Consider the following 24,970-nt stretch of genomic DNA (forward strand, 5'->3'; position numbering starts at 1 on the left):
GACAGCACCGCCAACATTCAAAAGTGACCAAACCATCAGCCAGAAAGCATAGGAACTGAGAAGTGGTCTGTGGTCACCACCTGCAGAACCACTCCGTTTTTGGGGATGTCTTGCTAACTGCCTCTGCTTTCCACCTGTTGTCTATTCCATTTGCACAACAGCATGTGAAATTGATGGTCAATCAGTGTTGCTACCTAAGTGGACAGTTTGATTTCACAGAAGTGTGATTGACTTGGAGTTACATTGTGTTGTTTAAGTGTCCCCTTTATTTTTTTGAGCAGTGTATAATATCAACTTATATCCATATATCCATAAATAAATATATTTGTTTATATATTTGCAGCATTTCATGTGTGCGTTGAGGTTCATTTTTTTGCGATCAACAGACCTTCAAAGTTGAAAATCAGGACAGCGTACGTGGCTTCCTGCAGCTTCCTCTCTTTCACAATCCCAACTGAGAAATTCTCCACCACACCCAAAAACCATCAAAACAAAAGTCCATTTTTGTCATTTCCTTTGGAAGAAAGAGATCAACAATTTCTCAGCATTATAGGGCAAACAAGCACCATCATGCTCTTCTCCTTTTTCTGAGGAAAATGCTCTGGGTGACCCATTTCCCTACGATGACCGATATAAATGCCTCAGGAAATCAGATTTTCATAAGACGTAGCCTTCGGGTATACCTGCTAGAGAATGAAGGGTTTTAATTTAGATTTCGTTCATGGGTGGATTCATTCTACCTGTACGTCCACTTGTCCCCCTCTGATGACTTGCAAACAAATTAAAAAGGAATGAAATGATAAATGGATTGATTGGAAACAAATGAATTGACAAGGACAGCAATCAATCTCTTACAACACTTCTTAGAAATGGATTGTGAAAAAACAGGGTTGGGATCATCTGAATTTCAGAAGACCATTTCCTTCTTGCTGTGATAGAAAAGTTATGTTTTCTCTCCCTCCTTCCCTCCCTCCCTCCCTCCCTCTTTCTTTCTTTCTTTCTTTCTTTCTTTCTTTCTTTCTTTCTTTCTTTCTTTCTTTCTTTCTTTCTTTCTTTCTTTCTTTCTTTCACTCTCCTCCTTCCCTCTTTCTTTCTATCTCTTTTTTATCTCTTTATCCCATCCTTCCCTCTTTTTTCTTTCTCTCTCTCTCACCTCCTTCACTCTTTCTTTCTTTCTTTCTTTCTTTCTTTCTTTCTTTCTTTCTTTCTTTCTTTCTTTCTTTCTCTTTCTTTCTCTTTTTCTCCCCTCCTTTCTTTGTTTCTTTCTTTCTTTTTCTCTCTTCCTTCCCTCTTTCTTTCTATCTCTTTCTCTCACACACCACCTTCACTCTTTCTTTCTCTCTCTCTCTCTCTCTCCCTCCCTCCCTCCCTTCCTTCCTTTCCATTGAAACAAGACAAAACATTTACAACAGAATCACCAACTTCACCCCAAACACTGATCTCTCTTCTTTATGTATTTCACTGGCCAGATCTAAAAGGGGAAAATATATATACCATTTTGACAATTTTATTCTTTCGACTCCCCTCCTGAAAACTTTTGCCAACTGTAATCCATTCCCTACAATAAACAATGAATTATATTCCAATCATAAGCATAGCTAGCATGGAAGATAAAAGAAAAGTTTTATTTTATGAAAGCATGTTTCTGTGCTGCCTGCTCGATTCTTTTCAGACTTCAATAAATAAGAAAGAAGGATGAGAGTTAGTGGCTCACATGGTTTTAAAGTTCTGGTCATGCTCATGCTGGCATTATGGGCATTTTATGAATTATCAAATACTCAAATCCTGTTTAAAATATGCGAAGACTCAGGAACCTGAGTTAAGAAAACTCAGGAACCTGAGTTAAGAAAAGCAGATCCTGTGATGACCCAAAGGGACATGGCACAAAGGCAACACAGTCACATAAGTAAGAAGAGTCCCTTTAATACCTTCAACTTTGCCCCCAATGTCCAGGTTACCTTCCACTGGAGAAAAAACTCTCCCAAGAACAGTATTTAAGTGGAGGAAATTCAGTCCAAAGACTTACAAATTGTAAATAAAAATCCACACAAACTATGCTGCAGTAATTAACTTGAGAGGGCAGGAGAAGGAATTGCAGACTTGAAAGCCCAGCAAAACACATACAGTTGGGAAGATGCCAGAAACCCAGATATGCCTCCATGATACCAGATAATTCACAATTTGCTCCCAACATCTTGCTGCGCACAGTTTCCCTTTTTAAACACTGTGTTCCCAGCTGCAGCTAATGAAGGGAATCAGGGCCCTTTCCTCCCCGTAAGCCATGCAACTCATATTGCTCCCTTCTCCGTTCCTCCCTGAGTGCCCTAGGATGAAGAGGGGATGGGCCTGGGTATTCCTCTGAACTCCCTCTCCCTTATGCTACCTCTCCCCTGCTCTGCCCAGCCAGACTTTGCCCTTCCCCAGTTTCTTCCACAGCCAATGGAGCCACACTCTCACTCCCTATCAGCTGCTCGGCCTCTCCCTCCGATTCAGATTCTGACAGAGGCATGACAGATCCAGAAACAGATTTACTATATTCCTTCCTTGGAGATTCCCCAACTGTCATTTCATGAAGAATCATGTTACACAGGTAAGTCTTCGGCTTACGACTTCAATTGAGCCCAACAGTTCTGTGGCTAAGTGAGATGGTTGTAAAATTAGTTTTGCCCCATTTTATGACTTTTCTTCCCACAGTTGTTAAGTGAATCTCTGCAGCTGATATGTTAGAAACTCAGTTGTTAAATGAATCCCACTTTCTCCATTGATTTTGCTTGCCAGAAGGTTACAAAAACAGATGGCATGAACTCTGAGACCGTCATTAATAAGAGTCAATTGCCAAATGTCTGAATTTTGATACGGATGCTGCTGCAATGGTCATAAGTGTGAAAAAAATGGCCGTAAGTCCCGTTGTAACTTTGAACGGCCACTAAATGAATTGTTGTAAGTCATTTGTGCCTGTCCCCTCTCAAAGCAAGCGATAGGATGAATGCAGGTGTCAGGATTTCTCCAAAAGGCAAAGTAAAAGGCTAGAGGCTAATATATGGCAGATGCATCCTATTAACTTGATCTAGGTCAGGGGAGGGAGCAGCAGCTTCCCCTGGGATTATGGGATAGAGAATAAATGGGATTCAGCCCAAAGCCAGTGGCTCTTTTCCAAGGGTGTGTTTCCAGTGAGAGTTTTGGAACAGTGCCTGCATCCCATTGCAAGGGGAAGGTAAATTTGGATTAAATGTGGTATGTTTATTCATTTCTAAGAGGGAGCTGGGAGTTTTTTCGGTGTTGCAAGCAGCATCTACACTCCACGGGTTTGCGAAGGAAGTCTTTTACCCATTCAGGGTGAAACGGCTCCTTTCCTGGTTCCAAATAATTTTATAACAGAATGACAGGGTTGAAAGGGGCCTTGGAGGTCTTCTAGTCCAGCCCCCTGCTCAGAGTGGAAGCCCTACACTATTTCAGACAAATGGTTGTCCAATGTTTTCTTCAAAACTTCCAGTTGTTGGAGCATTCACAACTTCTGCAGGCAAGATTTTTCCACTGGTTAATTGTTCTCACCGTCTGAAAATTTCTCCTTAGTTCTAGGTTGCTTCTCTCCTTGATTTGTTTTTATCCATGGCTTCTTATCCTGTCTTCAGGTGCTTTGGAGAATAGCTTGACTCCCTCTTCTTTGGGGCAGCCCCTGAAATATTGGAACACTGCTACCATGCTGCCCCCAGTCCTTCTTTTTCACTAGATTAGACATACCCAATTCCTGCAACCGTTCTTCATATGTTTCAGCCTCCAGTCCCCTAATCATCTTGGTTGCTCTTTCCAGAGTCTCAACATCTTTTTAATAATATAGTGACCAAAACTGGATGCAAAATATGAGATTGGTATGGATTATTCATTTATTGTAGTTTTATAATGCTTTATTGAGTATTTATTTCTTTTTTTTTACTGTCCCCATTCTAGACAAATGGTTGTCCAATCTCTTCTTAAAAACCTCCAGTGTTGGAGCACTCAAAAAGCCCTTTAAATATTGGCTGATTGCTATCATGTCACCCCAGTCCTTCTTTTCAATAAACTAGACATGCCCAATTCCAGATTTTTTTAATGTATTTTAGCCTACAGTCCCCTAATCATCTTGGTTGCTCTTTTCTGCATTCTTTCTAGAGTCTCAACATCTTTTTTACATTGTGTCAACCAAAATTGGATGCAGTATTCCAAGTGTGGCTCTACATTTTGCAAAGCATACACAGGGGAAAAAAAATCCCAGCCTCAATTAACAATCAGAAGAAATGAGAGAGAATCAAAAGAGAACAAGGATAGGAGTGTGGAGAAAAAAACAGAAAGGAAAACACAAATATATACAAAGAAAGACTTCCGACTTCCAGCTTTACATTCTTCTTCAAAGGATGTTTTCTCTCAACTCCTATTTTAAGACTGTAACGAAATGTCAATTTCTCCCTCCACCCAAAAGGGGAAATAAAATAAAAAAATCTTTGTTCCCCTTTTTAAATTTAACAATCATCAAATCCCAGTGTTGAAATCTGATTTTTCTCCACCACCTGCAAAAAATTCAAATCTGCTTTCTTTCTTGAAGGATGCTTGTTTTGAAAACATGACATGTCAAATGAGCTAGGAGATTTCTAGTAGCTACAGAGGTCTCAGTTCTATCCCTCTATTAATGCAGTCCAGGATTGGGTGAAACCAGGCTTAATAGCAGTAACTGGGAGAAGGATCTTGGAGTCTTAGTGGACAAACAGCTAAATATGAGCCAGCCGTGTGCAGCAGCAGCCAAAAAAAGCTAATGTAACCCTAAGTTATAATGCAACCCTAAGTTATAACCCTAAGGGATACAATCGAGATCAAGTGAGGTACTAATACCACCCTATAAAGCCTTAGTAAGACAAAACCTAGAGTAGTGCATCCAGTTTTGGTCACCACACTATAAAAAAGATGTTGAGACTCTAGAAAAGGTGCAGAGAAGAGCAACCAGGATGATTAGGGGATGATTGGAGGCTAAAACATATGAAGAACGGTTACAAGAACTGGGCCTGGCTAGTCTAGTGAAAAGAAGGACCAGGGGAGACAGAATAGCAGTCTTCCAATATTTGAGGGGCTGCCAGAGGAGGAAGGGGTTAAGCTATTTTGCAAAGCATTCGAAAGCCAGACAAGGAATAATGGATGGAAACTGATCAAGGAGAAATTCAACTTGGAAATGAGAAATTTTCTGACAGTGAGAACAATCATCCCATGGAATAGAAATTGTCTTTGGAAATTGTGGGAGTTCATCACTGGAAGCTTTCAGGAAGGGATTGTGCTGCAATTTGTCAGAAATGCCGTAGGGTCTCCTGCTTGGGTGGGGGGGTTGGACTAGATGACCTACAAGGTCCCTTGCAACTCTGTTAATCTAAGTATTGCATTGGCTTTTTTGGCTACTTTAACACAGTGCTGGCTCATACATTTAAGCGATTGTCTAGACCTACAATTGATAGACTTAACCTTAAAGTCGTGCTATTTTACACAAGCATCTTACTGATAGTTTATTCATTCAGACAATTTATATGCTTCCCAACTTCAAAAGATTCTACAGACTTAAAGCGTTCAACGTGAATAAAACTGGTAACAATAAATAACAAAAAAAATCTTAACCCTCCAGAAAGATTAAACTATAAAAGCAGCCCGTCTTCTGCCAAGTTCTCTACCCTGATTTAAAAAAATGTTTCAAAGCAATCACAGTATGTGGAAATGAAAGGATACTACTCAAATATTATTTTTATTTAATACATCTTCTGTTCCGTACTTCCTTTTTCATTATAAAGTTATTCTACAAAATACCCTACTACTTAGAAAAGTATTTTTAAAATAAACCAAATGTTGGAAAGAGAGAATATTGTTCAAGTATATATTTCTTTATTTACACTGGTAGTATAACGTTGTCCTTTATGCTATATTTCTTTATAAAGACACACATTTTTTTTAAAAAAGCAATTCCTACCAGAAACTATTTTTAAATAAACCAAGATGATCAGATTTCGGCTTCCTACATGAAAACAGTTCAAATCATAAAAGTGCAGACATATATCCTGGCAACATTAAAATTAAATAAAATGAAGTTTGGGGTATTTTTTTCTGCAAAATTGAGCATTTCCATAGCATATTGCATTACAATCTGTTTCCAATTGATTATACCAGATCTTAGAACATAGAATATAAATCATCATCAGAGTTAAAAGGGACCTTAGAGGTCTTCTAGTCTAACCTCTTGCTCAAGCAGGAGACCCAATATCATTCCGGACAAGTGACTGTCCAATTTCTGCTTAAAAGTCTCCAGTGATGGAGCACCTACAACTTCTGAAGAAAAGGTGTTCCATTGGTTAATTGTCCTCACTGTGAAGAAGTTTCTCCTTAGTTCCAGGTTGCTTCTCTCCTTGATCAGTTTCCATCTGTTGCTTCTGTTGCTTTTTGCCTTCTGGTGTTTTGGAAAATAGGTTGACCCCCTTGCCTCTTCTTTGTGGAAACCTCTCAAATACCAATAGCAATAGCATTTAGACCTATATACCACTTCACAGGGCTTTACAGCCCGCTCTTCGCAGTTTACAGAGCCAGCCTATGGCCCCCAACAATCTGGGTCTCATTTTACTGACCTCGGAAGGATGGAAGGCTGAGTTAACCTTGAGTCAGTGAGAATCAAAATGCTGAACTGCTGGCAGCTGGCAGTCAGCAGAAGTAGCCTGCAGTACTGCACTCTAACCACTAAGCCACCATAGCTCATATTCAAATATTGGAAGACTGCTATCATGTCCCCCCCGGTCCTTCTCTTCACTAGACTAGACATGCCCTATTCCCGCAACCATTCTTTATATGTTTTAGCCTCCAGTCCCTTAATCCTCTTTGTTGCTCTTCTATGCACTCTTTTCAGAGTCTCAACATCTTTTTTATACTGTGGTGACCAAAATCAGATTCAGTATTCCAAGTGTGATCTTACCAACGCCACAAAGTGGTACTAACACTTCATCAAATCCTGATTCTTTCCCTCTATTGGCGTTTTTGGATGCTGTAGCAAGCACCCCACTGGTCTTCAACAATACATTTCTTCCTTCTTACTTTGATGCCTTCAAGTCATTCTTGACTCCTGGTGATTGCTTTGGGGGGAAAAGTGGATGGAAGGATGGAAGGGAGAGAAGGAGGAAGGTTGAAAGGAAAGAAGGAAGGAAAGGGAGGGAGGGAGGGAGAAGAGAAGGAAGGGAGGGAAGGGAAGGAGGGTGAAAGGAAAGGATGTAGGGTGAAAGGAAAGAATGGAAGGGGAGGGAAGGAGGGAGGGAGGGAGGGAGGAAGGAAGGAAGGAAGGAAGGAAGGAAGGAAGGAAGGAAGGAAGGAAGGAAGGAAGGAAGGAAGGAAGGAATTTCATGCCCATAGAGTTTCCTGCCCATTCAAGGATTCTCCAAATCAGTAGAGGAAAAGACACAGATGGAAAGAAAATCCATGCATTGAAGTGCCAAAGCTTTACTTTAATTTTTTTTTTTTTTGGTCTTTTATGACCCTGTAATCTCTTGCATCAGGGTGGAGTCAGGGCAACTGAACGGAGCTGAGTGTTTACTGGCCAGATGCCCTTCCTGTCACCAATGCAGCATTCTCAGCAGATATACTCTCATCATGCCCAGAGAGAGAAACATCTGCCTTTACCTAGGATCCAATGCTTTGGTTTAATGGCATGATGGAATTTAATAAATAATTGTTCTGGGACAGGAGAGCCAAGGAGCTGAAGATTCTCACCAAGCCAGCAGGAAAGACTTTGTTATTTAAACTAGGAACAAGGAAAAACAGGTGAGAATGAAGAATTCTAGAAAGGATACAGTGAAATGATAGTTGCTTCCAGCTGAGAAGATGGATGGGATCCAATCTTGCAATTAGATAACTGTAGAGTGAGGTCAATGGCCTTTAGGGATCATTATTCTTCATTATGTATTTCTTCTCGTGAACATGTTGTAAAGCTTGGCTGAGTTTTGAGAAGAATAAGAAAATATTTCCTGCTTATTCTTTTGAGTCAGGCCATAGATTTGTGCTGCAATATATATATATCCACAGGAATGCTTTTACAGAAAAAATAATAATAAGTTAAAAAAACCCATGTCAACCTTTCAACCTTACGATATGATTTGAGAGGTATAGGTAAAAGTAAAGGTTCCCCTTGCACATCCATGCTAGTTGTTTCCGGCTCTAGGGGCAGTGCTCATCTTTGTTCCAAAGCCGAAGAGCCAGCGCTGTCCGAAAATGTCTCCGTGATCACGTGGCCAGCAGGACTAAATGCCAAAGGCGCACGGAACGCTGTTCCCTTCCCACCAAAAGGGTCCCTATTTTTCTACTTGCATTTTTTATGTGCTTTCGAACTGCTAGGTTGGCAGAAGCTGGGATAAGGAACAGGAGCTCACTCCGTTATGCAGCGCTAGGGATTCGAACCGCCAAACTGCCGACCTTTCTGATCGACAAACTCAGTGTCTCAGCCACTGAGCCACTGTGTCAGATAGATAGATGATGAAAGAAAGAAAGAAAGAAAGAAAGAAAGAAAGAAAGAAAGAAAGAAAGAAAGAAAGAAAGAAAGAAAGAAAGAAAGAAAGAAAGAAAGAAAAATAGATAGCTACTCAGAGTTGGCTTGAAGGACCATAAGAACATCAACAAAGTATTGGAAATCATTCCTTTAAGTACTGCTGTGTAAGAGTGGCCCAAAATGGCTCACTGAATCTCCAGAAGATTAACATTTGGATAGATGGAAGCACATTTGAGAAGGCTGTCTATTTTTGTTCATCACCCCACTTGCTACCTTGCCTCTCTTCTTATAAATCAACCAGATTGTCAGCTCTAAAGAGGGTTTGCTGTACTCTCTTAGACACGTCTCACGTCAAGGATTGATTTGTTCCTGGTAGTGAAGGCATTTCTGGTTTTCCCAGTTGAGATTTAACACTTCTGAATTTTAAAACACTCTGGTTTGCTGCAGCTCAACTCAATAACTCATTGGCTATTTTACAAGGTCTGGACTGCTCCTTCAATTAATTATTATTTATGAGATTCAGGTTTCTGCCTTACTTTACTGGCACTTCTCAAATAGAAGGCTGATGATGGTTGAAACCAAACAGAATTTGTTTTATCGCAATTAAATTTCCACAGTAGAAACTATTTCCCCCTTTGCTTTATCTTAAGCCCAATAAATCCATTTTTTAAATTGTTCTCCAGTCACCTAAGATAGAAGAGTTTCACTTCCAGCTTTTGTAATCCCCAAAACAAATCTACAGACTTCCTGGGAGCTGGAAAGAAATTGGATTTCCTTTATGTGCCTACACTTAGAGCTGAAAGGCACTTCTAAAGAGGTGAATGATCATCAAGAAAGCAAATCTGCATCCTGTAAAAGCTTTAACTTTATCCTTGCTTTCTTGCCTTGCCATATATACTTCAAAACAATTTTATTTAAATCCTCAAAATATTCTTTTCCAAGTCTAATTGGTATTGTTTGAAACAAAAATAAAATTCTGGGTAAAATGTTCATCTTAATTGTTGAAATCCTTCCTATTAATGACAATTGTAGGTTTTCCCATTTTTTCAAATCTTGAGCTATCTGTTGTTTAAGTTTAATATAATTGTTCTCCTTTAATGTACTACATCTTGGTGTCAAATATATCCCCAAATACTTAACCTTATTTGTAACTTGAATTTTTAATAGTTCTGCCAGTTCTTCCCTTTGTCTCAGCAACATATTCTTTGATAAAATCTTTGTTTTATCTTTGTTTATTTTCAGACCGGCCACCTCCCCATATGCCTCTATCTTTTCCAACAGCTTCAAGGCTGTTTCTATAGGATCTTCCAGAATAAAGACTAGGTCATCTGCAAAAGCTTGTAGTTTAAATTCTTCCTTTTTAATTTTCATTCCTTTTATAGTTTTATCTTCTCTGATATTTCTATTCAACACTTCCAAAGTCAATACAAATAACAAGGGAGAAAGAGGACAACCTTGTCTTGTGCCTTTTCTTATATTAATAGGATCTGTAAATTCTCCCTCCATCATTACCTTAGCTGTTTGTTCATTGTAAATTGCTTCTATTGCTTGAATAAATCTTCTAGCAAAGCCCATCTGTTCCATTAAAAGTAACATAAATCTCCAATTTACATTATCAAATGCCTTTTGAGCATCTAAAAATATCAAAGCCATTTGCTTTTCAGGATGCGCCTCATAATATTCCAAAGTGTCCAGAATTACTCTCATATTGTCTCTAATTTGTCGCTTTGGCAGAAATCCATTTTGATCTGGGTGGATGAAGTTATTCAAATACTTTTTAAGTCTTTCTGCTAAAATTGAAGCAAAAATTTTATAATCTGCATTTAATAAGGAAATCGGTCTATAATTCTTGATTTGAAGTAGGTCCGCCTCCTCTTTTGGAATAAGTGTAATATAAGCCTCTGACCATGTTTTAGGTATTATCTTTTTTAGCATAACTTCATTCATAACTTCTAACAGTGGAATACACAATGATTCTTGAAAGGTTTTATAAAATTCTACAGGAAAACCATCTGGACCTGGTGCCTTTCCATTATTTTGTTTCTTAAGTGCTTGGCTTAACTCCATCATTGTTATATTACTTCCTAACATTTCTTCAGTCTCTTTAGGTATCTTAGGTAAATTTGCATTCTGCAAATATTGTTTAACTTTCTCCTCATCAATATCTTCTTTCTTATACAAATGTTTGTAAAAGTCATAAATAATTTCTTTTTTCTCTTTGCTGCCATGACAAGTTTTACCTTGGTCATCTATTAACTGCAGTATTTTCCTCGACTCTTTCTCCTTTCTTAGCTTATATGCTAGCCATCTACCTGGCTTATTTGCATCTTCAGAATAATTCTGTTTAGCGTTCCTAATTTTCTGTGCCAGTTCTTCTTTGTCTATTAAGTCCATTTTATGTTTAGTTATATCCAGTTTCAATTTAACGTCTTTTTTCTGTGGCATTTTCTGCAGTTCTTTTTCGAGTCTTTTATATTCATCCTCCAAGGCTTTGAAAACTTGCCTTTCCTAATATTCTTTTTTCTTGTATAGTCTATTATCAAGCCTCTGGCATAAGCCTTCATTGTATCCCAAACATTCTGTATTGAGGTGTCTTCTTTTCTATTTTCTTTAAAGAAAAAGGCCAGTTCTTTCTCCATCCATTGTGTGAATTCTTTCTCCTTTAAAATAGTATTATTTAACGTCCATCTTGATCTTTTTTTTTGTCCCTTCCATTTAATTGTCAATGGGTTATGATCCGCCCAAGTACTTGTTTCAATATTTACTTCTTGAACACTAGACATTAAGTCTGTTGAGATCAAGCTTTTACAGGATGCTAGATCTAGAGGAGGGTTTGGCCTGCCTAATTGGGAGTTGTACTACCAAGCTGCAAATTTGATGTGGGTTAAAGAATGGATAACATTAAGGAAAACTAGATTGTTGACATTAGAAGGTCATGATTTGTTGTTGGGTTGGCATGCATTTTTATGGTATAAGGGAACCAAAACACAGGGGTATTTTAGAAGACATTATATACGGGAGTCTCTGTGGTTAAATTGGGAGAAGACAAAAAAACAATATTATTTGAAAATTCCAGTTTGGTTATCGACGATAGAAGCGTTTTCTTACCCTATAATTTATAAAAAGGAACAAACAGTTAGCTATGGGAATTACTAGATGAAAAGGGTGAACTTAAATCGATACAAAATTAGAGGAACAAGGTATACAGATGAATTGGTTTTCATATTTGCAAATACATGCAAAGTATCATGAGGATTCCAAAACAGAGGATTTTATGATAAACAAACTGATTTAGATAAGATTTTGATGGGTACTGATGAAAAGGTGATTAAAAATTATATGGTTACTTATTGGAAATTAAGCTGGAGGAAGAACAAGTTAAGGAAACTATGATTGCTTGGGGAGGAATTTTGGATATGGGATTGATTTAGAGAAATGGCAGAATTTATGGTTGCAAAATTATAAAATGACAATGTCTACAGCCTATAAAGAAAATTTGTATAAGATGTTTTACAGGTGGCATTTTCCCCGACAAGGATAGCAGAATGTTCAAGAACAAATCCAAAATGCTGAAATGTCATCAGAAACCTGGTTCATACTACCATATGTGGTGGACTTGTGAGGATGCTAGAAAATATTGGACTAAAATCCACACGTGGCTGGAAAAAATGACAAAGAAGCACATAGACTTGAAACCGGAGTTTTTTCTATTGGGAATCTTACCAGATGCTTATAGTAAAGAGTTGAAATATTTGATTGTAAATGTATTGACTGCGGCTAGGATTGTATTTGCAAAGAATTGGAAAAATGAGAAAATTCCATTACAGGAAGAAGTTATAAAGAAAATATTGGAATGTGCTGAGATGAGTAGATTGACTTTTGAAATCAGAGAGCAAGAAGATAAACAATTTTATATAATTTGGGATCTTTTCTATCAATGGCTGAATGATGAAATACAAAAATAGAATATTTGAAATGCTAGATAATAAGGAATAATATTGAATTTATTTTTCTTTTCTCATTCTTGATATTGGATATTATACTTATATAATGGTTTTCTTTTTCCTTTTTTCTCTTTTATTTTAGGATAGAACTGGCATGATCATATGATTTGTTTTAGAATAAATCACTTAAAATATAGTTATCTCACAAAGGCATGATCGAATAAAAGCATAGTCAAATTTCTTTTTTTTTTAATAATGATATGATGATTTATAAGTTTGTATTGACAATAAGAATTATTATATAAGGTAATTGTAATTGTGACTATGAAGTGAACGCACAAAACTGATGAACCAACCGACTCACTGTTTGTATATAAATATGGGGGAGCTGATGTTTTTATGTTTTGTCTGTTTGTTTGCATGTTAAAAAACCAATAAAAACTTTTATAAAAAAAAAAAGAAAGCAAATCTGATAAAAGGCACCTAGATATCTTGCCTTACTGGAAGCTTGCAAGAGAGAGTCATGAAATGGACCTCCACAGCACTGCTTAAATAAAACAGAATAACAAGAGTCAGGAAGTGCTTAGGCCCCCTGATCACTTAAACTAATTGATTTCAGAAATGAGATCATTTCAGTATGGCTGACACCTTCTTGAAAAAGTGCTAGGAAAAGCATGAGGATATTGAGGCAACGTATGTGTTGATTCAACATTTGGACTTATATCCAAATAAATTTTTCTTTAGCTCAAAATTGGTTAGTTCCTATGATGCCCCGAGACATCAGGCTATATTTAAAATGAATGTATGTTAGATGATGCATTAGTTGGATTTAAACAAATTAATGTGATCATCAGTGGCCATGCCTGTTCTACATGTGGTATGGGAAGGAGGAGGAGGAGGAGGAGGAGGAGGAGGAGGAGGAGGAGGAGGAGGAGGAGGAGGAGGAGGAGGAAAAAGAAAATGAAGAGGAGGAGGGGGAGGAGGAGGAGGAGGAGGAAGAGGAAGAGAAAGAGAAGAAGAAGAAGGAGGAGGAGGAGGAGGAGGAGGAGGGCTGTGGGGTCCTCGGTGCTCTCTGAGCTTTGTTATTTTCTTGCAGGTGTTTTGTTACCCAACTAGGTAACATCATCACTGCGAGAAAGGGAGGAGAAGGAGAATAAATAGACAAACAGAAATTTAAACAATTGGTCGCTATATGCATCTTACAGGAAAGGTCCCTCCAAAACAAGCCTTCTCTAACCCAATTTCTTTTACATAAACAAAATATGAAATTGATTCATGTGCTCAGGGATCCCCAGGGGGCTTCACTCTTTTCAAGATGAATGTCTTTCCTTAACCAAGCCTTCCCAACCCTTGACCTCAGAGCAGCAAGCCGGCTGTATAAAAATACAGACTTGATGCAAGAAGGCATCCTTCAGCTGATGTGCAAATTCCCCCGAGGCCTTGGACAAATAGGACCAATGAAGTTGCTCTATTGCTAAGGGTGGGGAAACCTGACTTCTTCGCCTCGTGTTCCATGAAGATGATGCCAACAGCAAGAGGAATGAAGACCAACGGAGCAACGTTGTGCTGAGGGCATCCGCAAAATTAGAATTGGTCAAATACTTAGGCACTGTCAGAAAGGGATGAACATCAAGTCTTCCCTTAGCTATAGAGATCTCCAGTTGTGAGGGAAGATAGGGAGGCTGGAGCCCAGATACTCCTCAGAGGACTTCTAGTCTGGGCTGGGCTGCCGGGGGGAGGAGGGGGTCACAGGGATTCAGGAGAGCTCCTAAGCTAAGATTCTGTGCAGTTCGGAGATCCCCTAAATCCCCCTCCTGGCTGGCCCTGCCCCACCCTCCCCTCCCATCCCAGGAGTCCCCATGTGGCCCGTTTTGGATGCAGGTAAGTGCAGGGTATGCGAGGAGGCTCAGGGAGGATGAAAAAAGGGTCTCCCAGAAGTTCAGGAAGGCTGGAAATGGGCCATTTCTAGTTTCCAGAGAGCCTCTGGAGCCGGGGGAGGCCATTTTTGCTCTCCAGGAGGCTCAAGGAAAGCCTCCGGAGCCCGGGTGAGAGGAAAAATGCCCTCCCCCTGCCATGGTGCAGGAGGCCAACTAGGCCACGCCCACCATGCCCAGCCAGCAACCAGGCAGAGAACCCTTTGCTAAAATTTTTGAAGCCCACCCCTGCTTCTAGTCCAGCCCCCTGCTCAAACAGGTGTCTGTCCAGTCTCTTCTTGAAAGCCTCCAGTGATGGAGCATCCATAACTTCTGGAGACAAACTGTTCCATTGGTTGATTGCTCTCACTGTTAGGAAATGTCTCCTTAATTCTAGGTTGCTTCTCTCCTTGGTTAGTTTCCGACCATTGGTTAGTTTCCAACTTTGGTTAGTTTCTAGCTGGTTAGTTTCCAACCTCGGTTAGTTTCTAGCTGGTTAGTTTCCAACCTCGGTTAGTTTCCAGCCATAGTATAGCTAAAAGTCTGTAGAGATTCTCAGCCTTCCAGGTCCTGGTTGTCCCAAACGTGCTTTTTTCAGGAAGCAACTGGACTTTCTTGGTTTTTCTTTTGAAGATGTTTCACTGAAAAAAGGTTCTGGTTGGATGGAAGAGAAAAGTCCTGGTCCAAGCTATGGAGCGTTTATTTTACAAATGGTACCTTAGCCCAGGTATGGACAAATCTGGGAAAAAGCATCTCAATGCATTCCAAATAGAGAAAACAAGAGAATTTTTTTTCTCTCTTGCCAACCCTGTTCTTAAACTATTGGTCCAAGTGCCCAGAAATGTTAACTTGGCATCTATTGGCTCATTGATAGGAAATTTTTCCCACCTGTGCAAAACATCAAGGTAAAAATGGATTGAAGAGTATAGCTAGCCCTGGGCTTCAAATTTTATTAGTTTACCAAAATATAAAATACCGAGAAAAATGAAAATAATAAGAAAGTAGGGGAGGAAAAAAAGGAAGAGGGGAAAAAAAGTAAGGCAAAACCGACAAAGAAAAGAAAACCATTGACTTCTGACTCTTTTTAGCACAGGACAATAAGATAATAACACACAACTTCAACTTTTCTTACTTTTAAACAGTTGTACATGCCAGCCAGTGGTGGGATTCAAATTTGTTTACTACTGGTTCTGTGGGCATGGCTTGGTGGGCGTGGCGTGGCAGGGGAAGGATACTGTAAAATCCCCATTCCCTTCCCACCCCACTAACCTGCTTTCCAGCTCCATTCTCCTGTGCAGGACAACAAAAGAAGACCCAGCCGATCAGCTGGGACTCAATGGGAGGCAGAGAAGAGATGGGGCTGGTGGGGCCAGTCAGAGGTAGGATTTGCTGGTTCTCCGAACTACTCAAAATTTCTGCTACCGGTTCTCCAGAGCAGGTCAGAACCGGCTGAATACCACCTCTGATACCAGCCATTTCTACTACAAGAAGTTATAGCTACAGGGAGACCAATCATGTGATGGTTTATTGTTGTTATTTTTATTGCTTCCTGGCATTTGTTTTTAATGCTTAAAAGTAGAACCAACGGAGGTTGATGCAGTCCAATGTTTAAATATTCTAAAACCTTCCTATAAAACAAATGAACCCCTCTTTTGATCAACCTTCTTAGGGAAATGTCTGCAAAAATAGCTCAGAGAGCACCAAGGGGCCCTGAGCTGCAAATATTCTCCTTTATTGCAACCTTCTTCTCTCCTAAGCAATGCCACCATGTCGTGAATTGGAAAGCCTTGTGGTCAGAAATCCATCCAGCTATAGGTGGCATCTCCCACCAGCTAGGTTAGCCAAAACGTATGGAAACCAATCCTGTAAAAATGCTCAGGAGTTTTGGTACAAAATTTGGACATGGCTAGAGGGAATGACAGGGCTAAAAATTTGTCACAAACCAGAGATGTTCTTACTGGGAATAAAGGAAAAGAAATTTAGCAAATCCGATACCTATTTAATTATACATGTAATCACGGCAGCAAGAATGATATTCACACAACATTGGAAAGCAAGTGAAATTCCTAGCAAGGATGTTATGATTGATAAGACATTACAATGTGCTGAAATGGATAGGTTGACATTAGAATTGAAGGACCAAAATGAACCCGAATATGTCACAAAATATGGAATAAATTTTACTTCTGGAGGGACATGAAAGTGAGTTCATAAAATTGAAATAAGGTCCTAAGGTGAAATAGAGAAGAGGTGAAGGACCTCATAATTGAGGAATAACGAGAAAGATTTAAAAACTACAAAGTTTAAAAGTATATATGTATATAAATGTATATAATTGTACATAATTTCTTTACCCCTTCTAAATGCAAAATGTACTGACAGAAATGTATGTCAAGGAAGACCACCACGTTCAATGTTTTTCATGTTTTATACTCAATAAAATTTATAATTTAAAAAGAAAAAGAAATCCATCCGGAATCACATAATTCAAAAACACGTTGATTGTTTCAGCCCAATTTTCTCCTTGCAGACATTCCAAGGCGTCTTGGGATCGGCGAGGCCAGAAAAAAAGAATAATATGCCACCGATGCTTAATGGTTCCCATCTGTGAGCTGAAGATAAAGACCTCTCCAGCTTCCAAGCAGCCTCCTTCTGCTTGGCCAAGAGTTGAGTGTGAAAGTGTGCGTGCCACAAGTTCACGACAAACCTGAGGGGGGTCAGAAGCACATTTTCTTTTGAAATGCCTGTAGCTGTCGCTCGTCCTACCTACCCCTCCTTCCTGCTGTTCCGCTTCTTTTTTGAGAAGTTGGGCAGCTGTTTCTCCGGTGCAATGAGACAGATGGCTTGGGGTATTTGGTGAGCATATGTGGGCTGACCTTGGGGATGTTCCAGGTCATCGGGAATCCTTGTCAATGTGAGGGCTGCCTGCAATTCATGCACGTGCCTTTGTCCCCGAGAGAGACAACCCTTTTCACAAAGCACGTTAGCAAACCCACTGATAGCCCCAATCCTTGGCTAGAATGTGGCAAGGAAACAAATACAGCCATCGAAGGACTAATCAAGCCGCAAAGTCAGGTGATGTGCCTGGATATATTGCCTTGGCCTCTGAACTATTCCTCCGGGCACACACCGAGACTTGCGAGGTATAAAATCCCTTTGATGGGTTTCCCAAGCAGCTCACATGTCAGGCCTTCAAAAGCCTGCCATGTCTTCAGAATGCCTCCTTTGTCCACCCCTGAAATGGAGGTGGAATCAAATCCAAGAGGCCTTTGCATTAGGCAGAAGGAATGCCAGCATTCAGCCATCGGAAAGAATTTTTTAAGGCGTCCTTCCACCGCTACATCCATGCACAACAAATGGAAAAGGAAGAAGCTCTCGTATCTTCCTGTGTTTTTTTTGGTGGGGGGTGAAGGGGGTCAACTGAATTTCAGAAATGACAGTCAACGGGAGGTCTTGGAGAGCTCGGGGAATTTTGTCAGAAAGCAGAGCTGAGGGCCATAGATAGTTGAATAGAAAGATGAGTTAGGATTCTCCCTTCATCAATTAGTTCAGTTTAGTTTGGTTTAGTTTAGTTTTATTTTATTGTCATTGCACCTCATATAATGAAATTATATACCATCTTCCATGTACATTATGACTGAAAATAAACACAAACACACCTCCTTCACATTCTGTACAATTGAACGGAAAACCCCTGATATTGCATTAATGTTGCACTATACAGTGCAATATTAATATTATATAGATAGATAGATAAATGATAGAGAGATAGATAGATAGATAGATATAGATAGATAGATAGATAGATATATTGTAGATGAAAGAAAGAAAGAAAGAAAGAAAGAAAGAAAGAAAGAAAGAAAGAAAGAAAGAAAGAGATATGAAGATAGAGATATGATAGATATAGAGATGATAGATAGATGATTGATAGATAGATAGATAGATAGATAGATAGATAGATAGATAGATAGATAGATATTGTAGATGAAAGAAAGAAAGAAAGAAAGAGATATGAAGATAGAGATATGATGATAGATAGATATAGAGATGATAGATAGATGATAGATAGATAGATAGATAGATAGATAGATAGATAGATAGATAGATAGATAGATAGATTTAGTTTAGTTTAGTTTAGTTTAGTTTAGTTTGGTTTGGTTTGGTTTTTGTTTAATATAATTTAGTTTATTTTATTGTCATTGCACATCATGCAAAAAAATTAAATATCATCTTCCATGCACATTATGACTATGAAAATAAACACAAACACACATATTTCACATTCTGTACAATTGAACTGAAAACCTCTGATATTGCATTAATATTGCACAGTACAGTAGAATTAAGTCGAGTTACTGCCCTAGGATAGAAGCTGTTTTCCAGCCTATTTGTCCTTTTGGAAAATTCAATATTTGTTCTTATTTCCATGTGTAAAATACAATATTTTCCATGCTTTTTCACCAAAGTTGTACAAATATAAGGGACGGTTTTGAATCAGGGGAAACAATGGGTGGAAACGATGGATGGAAACTAATCAAGGAGGCTTCTTAGAACATAGAACATCAGAGTGGGGAAGGGACCTTGGAGGTCTTCTAGTCCAACCCCCCCCACTCAAGCAGGAGACTTTATATCATTCTAGACAAAAGGGTGTCCAGTCTCTTCTTAAAAGCCTCCAGTGATGAAGCACCCACAATTTCTGAAGGCAAGCTGTTCCACTGTTTTATTTTCCTTGCTCTTGGGAATTTTTCCTTAATTCCAGGTTGGTCCTCTCCTTAATTAGTTTCATCACCAAAGAAGAACTAATCAAGGGAACTAACCAAGGAAGAACTAATCAAGGGAACTAACCAAGGAGAGAAGCAACCTGGAATTAAGGAGAAACTTTCTTACAGTGAGAACAATTAACCAATGGAACAGCTAGCCACCAGAAGTTGTGAGCGCTCAAACACCGGAGGTTTTTAAGAAGAGACTGGACAGCCACTTGTCTGACATGGTACAGGGTCTCCAGCTTGAGCAAGGATTTGGACTAGGAGAGTGGTCGCCAACCAGTGGGCCAGGGACCACTGGTGGTCCATGAGAAAATTTTGGTGGTCCACAGAGAAATGTCCCCCCCCCCAAGGAATTAATCCAGGCTGCGCAGGAACACAAGGCTGCACCGCCCACATGGCCCATGGGAACACGAGGCTTGCGTCGCTTGAATTGTGAACAACACAAGGTAGTGAGGGGTAGAGGGAAAGGGTAGAGGGGCCCCACACGCCTCGTCTGGGCACTGGGCTGCTTCTTTCTGCTTCTTTCTTCTTCTGCTTTTGGCTGCATGCAAAAAAACCCCAGCAAAAATCTTTTTTTCTCTCCCCCAACTCTGCCAGAAATGAGTCTTTGGGCCCCCGCAAGGCCTCCTGCTCCAAGAGGCTGCACCAGCAAAGACTCATTTCTGGCAGTGTTTGGGGGAGAGAAAGAAAGACTTCTGCTGCTTTCCTTGCATGAAGCCAAAAGAGTATCTCTCTCTCTCTCTCTCTCTCTCTCTCTCTCTCTCTCTCTCTCTCTCTCTCTCTCACACACACACACACACACACACACACACACACACACACAAACACACACACACCTGAGAACAGAGCTGGAGACATATCCTGCAATCCCAAATAAAGAATGATCAATCCGTAGAAAAACTGGGTGGAGAATTTTCCTGCAGACTTTTTGGGGGATTTTCCCAGGGTCTCTGGTCCGCGGGATTTAAAATTATGGGTTTGGTGGTCCCTGAGGTCCAAAAGGTTGGTGACCTGTGTGTTAGAAGACCTTCTTTCCAGCTCTATTCTGAATTTGAATCTCCCAAAACTGAAGAATTGTCACAAGAGATAGAACATGGTGCTCTCAGGTGAGGAAAAGTGATTGTGTTATTTATCTAGAGTTATTTGCTAGTAAGTAGCAGCCAAGGAACTGTGGAGCATTCAAGAATTCTCTGTCCTCTTTAGAACCTTGCAAATGTCTCTTCCTTTTTGTGTATTTTTTGCCTGTAAGTGAAGGATCAAATATAACGGAGTCCATTTACATTTTCTTGTCCAAAGTACAAATATTTTTAATGTGCACTTCCTTGAGCCATCTTCTGATAAAATTTCCCAGCTGCAAGAAATGACTTTGAACGATGATTGTGTATATGAGGGAAGCCCCAAATATCTTGTACACGCAAAACCTATACATATGCACACATTCCATTATTAGAAACAGATTTGAGAAGAGCAACTGCGGATGCAAATAAGAATAGATTTGACCTTGGTATAATAATGGTCCTTTGGGCTTTGCTCGTGTATTAAATTAGATTAAAATATTGCAAGCCTTCAGTTATCAAAACTGTTATTTTTCATTTCAGTATAGCTCCAGCTATGAAAACACAGCCTGTTTTGGTTGAGGCGATAACGGATAGATGAGCTTTGTCCCCTAGAATGAGATTTTCCGGATCTCAGAATCCTTAAAAATATATATATCCATGATTAAATAGGCTGAGATTCTCCAGCCTCAGCGATATCCTATATCGAAGAAGACATGGATTATTCAGTCCCATGGGTTATTTGTAACACTCATTTAATGTAAAAGTTAATAAATTAACTGAGCTAGACACTGAAAAGGCTTTCTAAGGCTTTAGGAATGCTGGAGTATATTGCCATTTTCATTTGAGACTCGCATTAAGCAAGATTCGCCTACAATGTAAGTTGCAGTGTGGAATTCGAGGAGCTACTACGAGAAGAATTGGGTGTGTGTGTGTAGGGTTATTCTCCAAAGCACCTGAAGGAAAAGCAAGAAGCAACAGATCAGGGGTGGGATGCAAATATTTTTACTACCAGTTCTGTGGGTTTGGCTAGGTGGGTGTGGCTAGGTGGGCATCATCTTGTGACTAGGTGTGGCTTCTTTTTTCTTTCTTTCTTTCTTTTTGTGTGTGTGTGTGTGTGTGCAGCACCCCTCGCCCCATGCTCAGTGTTTTGGCCTTCTGGGCCTCAGGGAAGCCTCCTGGGGGGTGTCTTTTTGCTCCCAGAAGGCTTCCCGGAAGCCCAGGAAGGCAAAAAAATGGAGTGTTGGGTGGGGTGGGGTGTGCAGCACACACACACACACACACAAACCCACACTGTTTTTTGGCCTCCTGGGCCTCAGGGAAGCCTCCTGGGTGAAGCAGTAAGACAGCGAGGGGAATCCCAGCACAGCTGATTATCAGAACAGCTGATCATCGGGAAGAGAAAATAAAGTACCGGTTTGGCTGAACTGGTAGCTGTTCTTTTACTACTGGTTCGGCCAAGCCAGTAGAATCCTACCACTGCAACAGATGGAAATTAATCCAGGAGAGAAGCAACCTGGAATTAAGGAGAAACTTCCTAACGGTTAGAACAATTAACCAGTGGAACGGCTTGCTTTCAGAAGTCATAAATGCTCCGATCTCTGGAGGTTGTTTTAAGGAGAGATTGGACAACCACCTATCTGAAATAGTGTAGGGTCTCCTGCTTTAGCTGGGGGCTGGACTAGAAGACCTCCAAGGCCCCTTCCAACTCTGTTGGTCTCTATTCTATGTTCTATGATTTTAGATATTTTTTAATTAGAATAGGCATTTTTGTAAACTTTTCCTTGGCTTTGCTCTTAGATTTTCCTTTGTAATGCAAAGTTATGGGGAAAATGTGATTTAAAAAAAAAATATTTATGAATCTATTTCCATGTGCCCCCTTTACAGGTTCCTTCCTAATTTTTTTCCCCAAGAAAATGCCATCACTGTAGTCACTATAAACATACAAAAATGGGGGAAATATTGCTTTCATTGATGGAGAAAATGATGAAACAATTAATGTGCAAGGTCTGTCTTTTAAAGCTCGTTGAGAAAAACATTCCTATAGTAAGGATTTTTTTAAAAATCCCTTTGCCCTGCCTAGGGTGGGTAACTGTTATCTTCTAAATAAGCAACTCCTGGATTGTAGCCTTAAAATAAAGTTTGTTCAAATCAGAGTTTATGATCACAGTTTTTAAGAGTTTAACATTAACATTTGTTAAGAAAAGGAGAAGAGAGCAGTGGAGAGGAGACAAGAGGTTGAGAGGAGAGGAGGGGAGGGGGGAGAGAGGAGGGGAGAGGGTAGAAGATGATGAGATGAGATGAGAAGAGAGAGAGGAGGAGATGAGAGAAGATGAAAGGAGAGGAGAGGAGAGGAGAGGAGAGGAAAGGAGAGGAGAGGAGAGGATGAGATGAGAGAAGATGAAATGAGAGGAGAGGAAAGGAGAGGAGAGGAGAGAAGAGGATGAGATGAGAGAAGATGAAATGAGAGGAGAGGAGAGGAGAGGATGATATGAGAGAAGATGAAATGAGAGGAGAGGAAAGGAGAGGGAGAGGAGAGGAGAGGAAAGGAGAGGAGAGGAGAGGAGAGGAGAGGAGAGGAGAGGAGAGAAGAGGATGAGATGAGAGAAGATGAAATGAGAGGAGAGGAGAGGAGAGGATGAGATGAGAGAAGATGAAATGAGAGGAGAGGAGAGGAGAGGATGATATGAGAGGAGATGAAATGAGAGGAGAGGAAAGGAGAGGAGAGGAGAGGAGATGAGAGGAGAGGATGACAGGAGAGAAGATGATGAGATGGGGTGGGATGGGATGAGAGAGAGGAGAGGAGAGGAGGGAAGGGGACAGAAGGAAAGGGAAAGGAAGGGAAGAAGGGAAGGTGAGAAAAGAAGAGAAGGGGAGGGGAGAGGAGAAGAGAGAAGAGAAGAGGAGGGGAGAAGAGAAAAGAGGAGAATTTAAGAATAAGGGTTTAACAGTTAAACAATTAATCTGAGTTCAGTCTTAAATGCAATTTAAGTCAATAATATATTACAATATTAGGGTTTCATTTTATGTATTATTTAGTTGATACAAAGTGTTTGGGACTTAATAGAACATTGTTTTAGGGTGAGCCTACCTACTAAAATCCAGATGGCCTCTTGATAGTAAGAAAAATATACAGAAAATTCAAATAAGACCCATGCCTTACTTAAATAAGCAAGCCAAAGATTGCCCTGCACATTTGAAAAAGAGCTGTGCACAAAACAGTTAATTCACCCCATTTTTTATCCCTGGGACTGACAGCGTGACTAAATGCCAAGACAAATTGGCTTATTACATATTCTAAATTATAAGCCATATATGCTTAGCCTTTAGTCACACAGTCAAGCTCCATTATTTTAAAAATGGGGTTAATTAACTGTATTCTAATGTAAAAGAAAAGTGCTTTTCTAATTATAGAGAATTCTTTTGAACGAGGTTGCTAATGTTTAGAATTAGGAAAAAAAAAACCAACGTTATAGATAGGAGTCTGCAAATGTAATAGCAAATGTGTGTAGCTGTGACTTCTTTTGAAGTTACGAAAGGTGAACAATGGATATTTGTACCATTTTAATGGCTATTTCCTTTCTAAACTCAATCCTAGAGAATTTAAAAAGAATGTATGTCTTATCTGGAGTTGGAATATGAGAAATAAAATGCTAATTTTATTCTTGAATCCATTGACACATGCATGCTATATTCCTCAAATATTCAGCTCTCATTCAATTCTTTAAATAAACATAGATGGTTTTCTGTGCAAAACCCATACATGGAGAATAATATATGGGGTAGAAAATGATCTGTCTTGAGATAATATTTGTATTTTCTGTTAAGAAAAACCTGTTTCCCCCTTTTTTTCTGATTAGAATTAACCAGAAAATAGTCTGAGGTGAAACTATTAAAACCAGAAACATCTCAGTCACCACATCGTAGATATGGGTTGGACCGAGGGAAGACACATCTTTAAATCATTATGGAGTTTTATTTTATGAATGTGTTCAGTGAGCTATCAAAAGTCTTTTGGAAGACCACACAAGTCTGATGATCAAAAGACTGAAGAAAGTGGGATCAGTTGACATTTTCCACTGTTTTACGTATTAATCCTTCCTGTTTGTCGAGAGAGGATATAGAATATTTTAAGCTCAGGCTGCAACTGAATAAATCACGTTGGGGGTCACTTGTGGAGGACATAAAATGGTTGCAATAAGCATTTTTTTTTTCCCCTACAACATTCCGAAGCTCTGTTTTGTTTTGTTTTTTAAGCCAGCATTGGGAAGCATCAACCACCACAGTTGGTGTCTGGAATTAAAAATGGATATGTGGACCTTTTCGCATCTGGCTTGCTTTGGAAATTCATCTTAAGCACCCGGAATGAATGGAAGGCCTTTGAAAATGCAGAGTACTGACTGTGGTGAGTTACATTCCAGCAATTTTCTACAAATATGTGATTCTTGGCTCTGTTGCATTCCAATACATCATTGCAGCATTATATATCACCAGCCTCCTAACCATATTCAAAACAAGACCCAAATAACATTTCAACATATGCGTAGACAAGTCCTCAATACAGATATCATCTATATTGTCCTGTCCTATTGTGGTGGCCTGCTAGCGGCCAGCAGAGCTGGATACAGACTCAGACAGTGAGGAGGTTGCGGGGGAGCATGGGCCAATCCTGGAGTCTGGGGAAGACTCTGACGAGGGCTCTGCGTTGGAGGCAGAGATGGGACCCGAGCCCTCCCACAGTTATCAGCTGCCTTCGGAGTCAGAG

This window comes from Pseudonaja textilis, chromosome 5 (assembly GCF_049901715.1).
Source record: "Pseudonaja textilis isolate UNSWEBS1 chromosome 5, rPseTex1.2, whole genome shotgun sequence".
Lineage (NCBI taxonomy): Eukaryota > Metazoa > Chordata > Lepidosauria > Squamata > Elapidae > Pseudonaja > Pseudonaja textilis.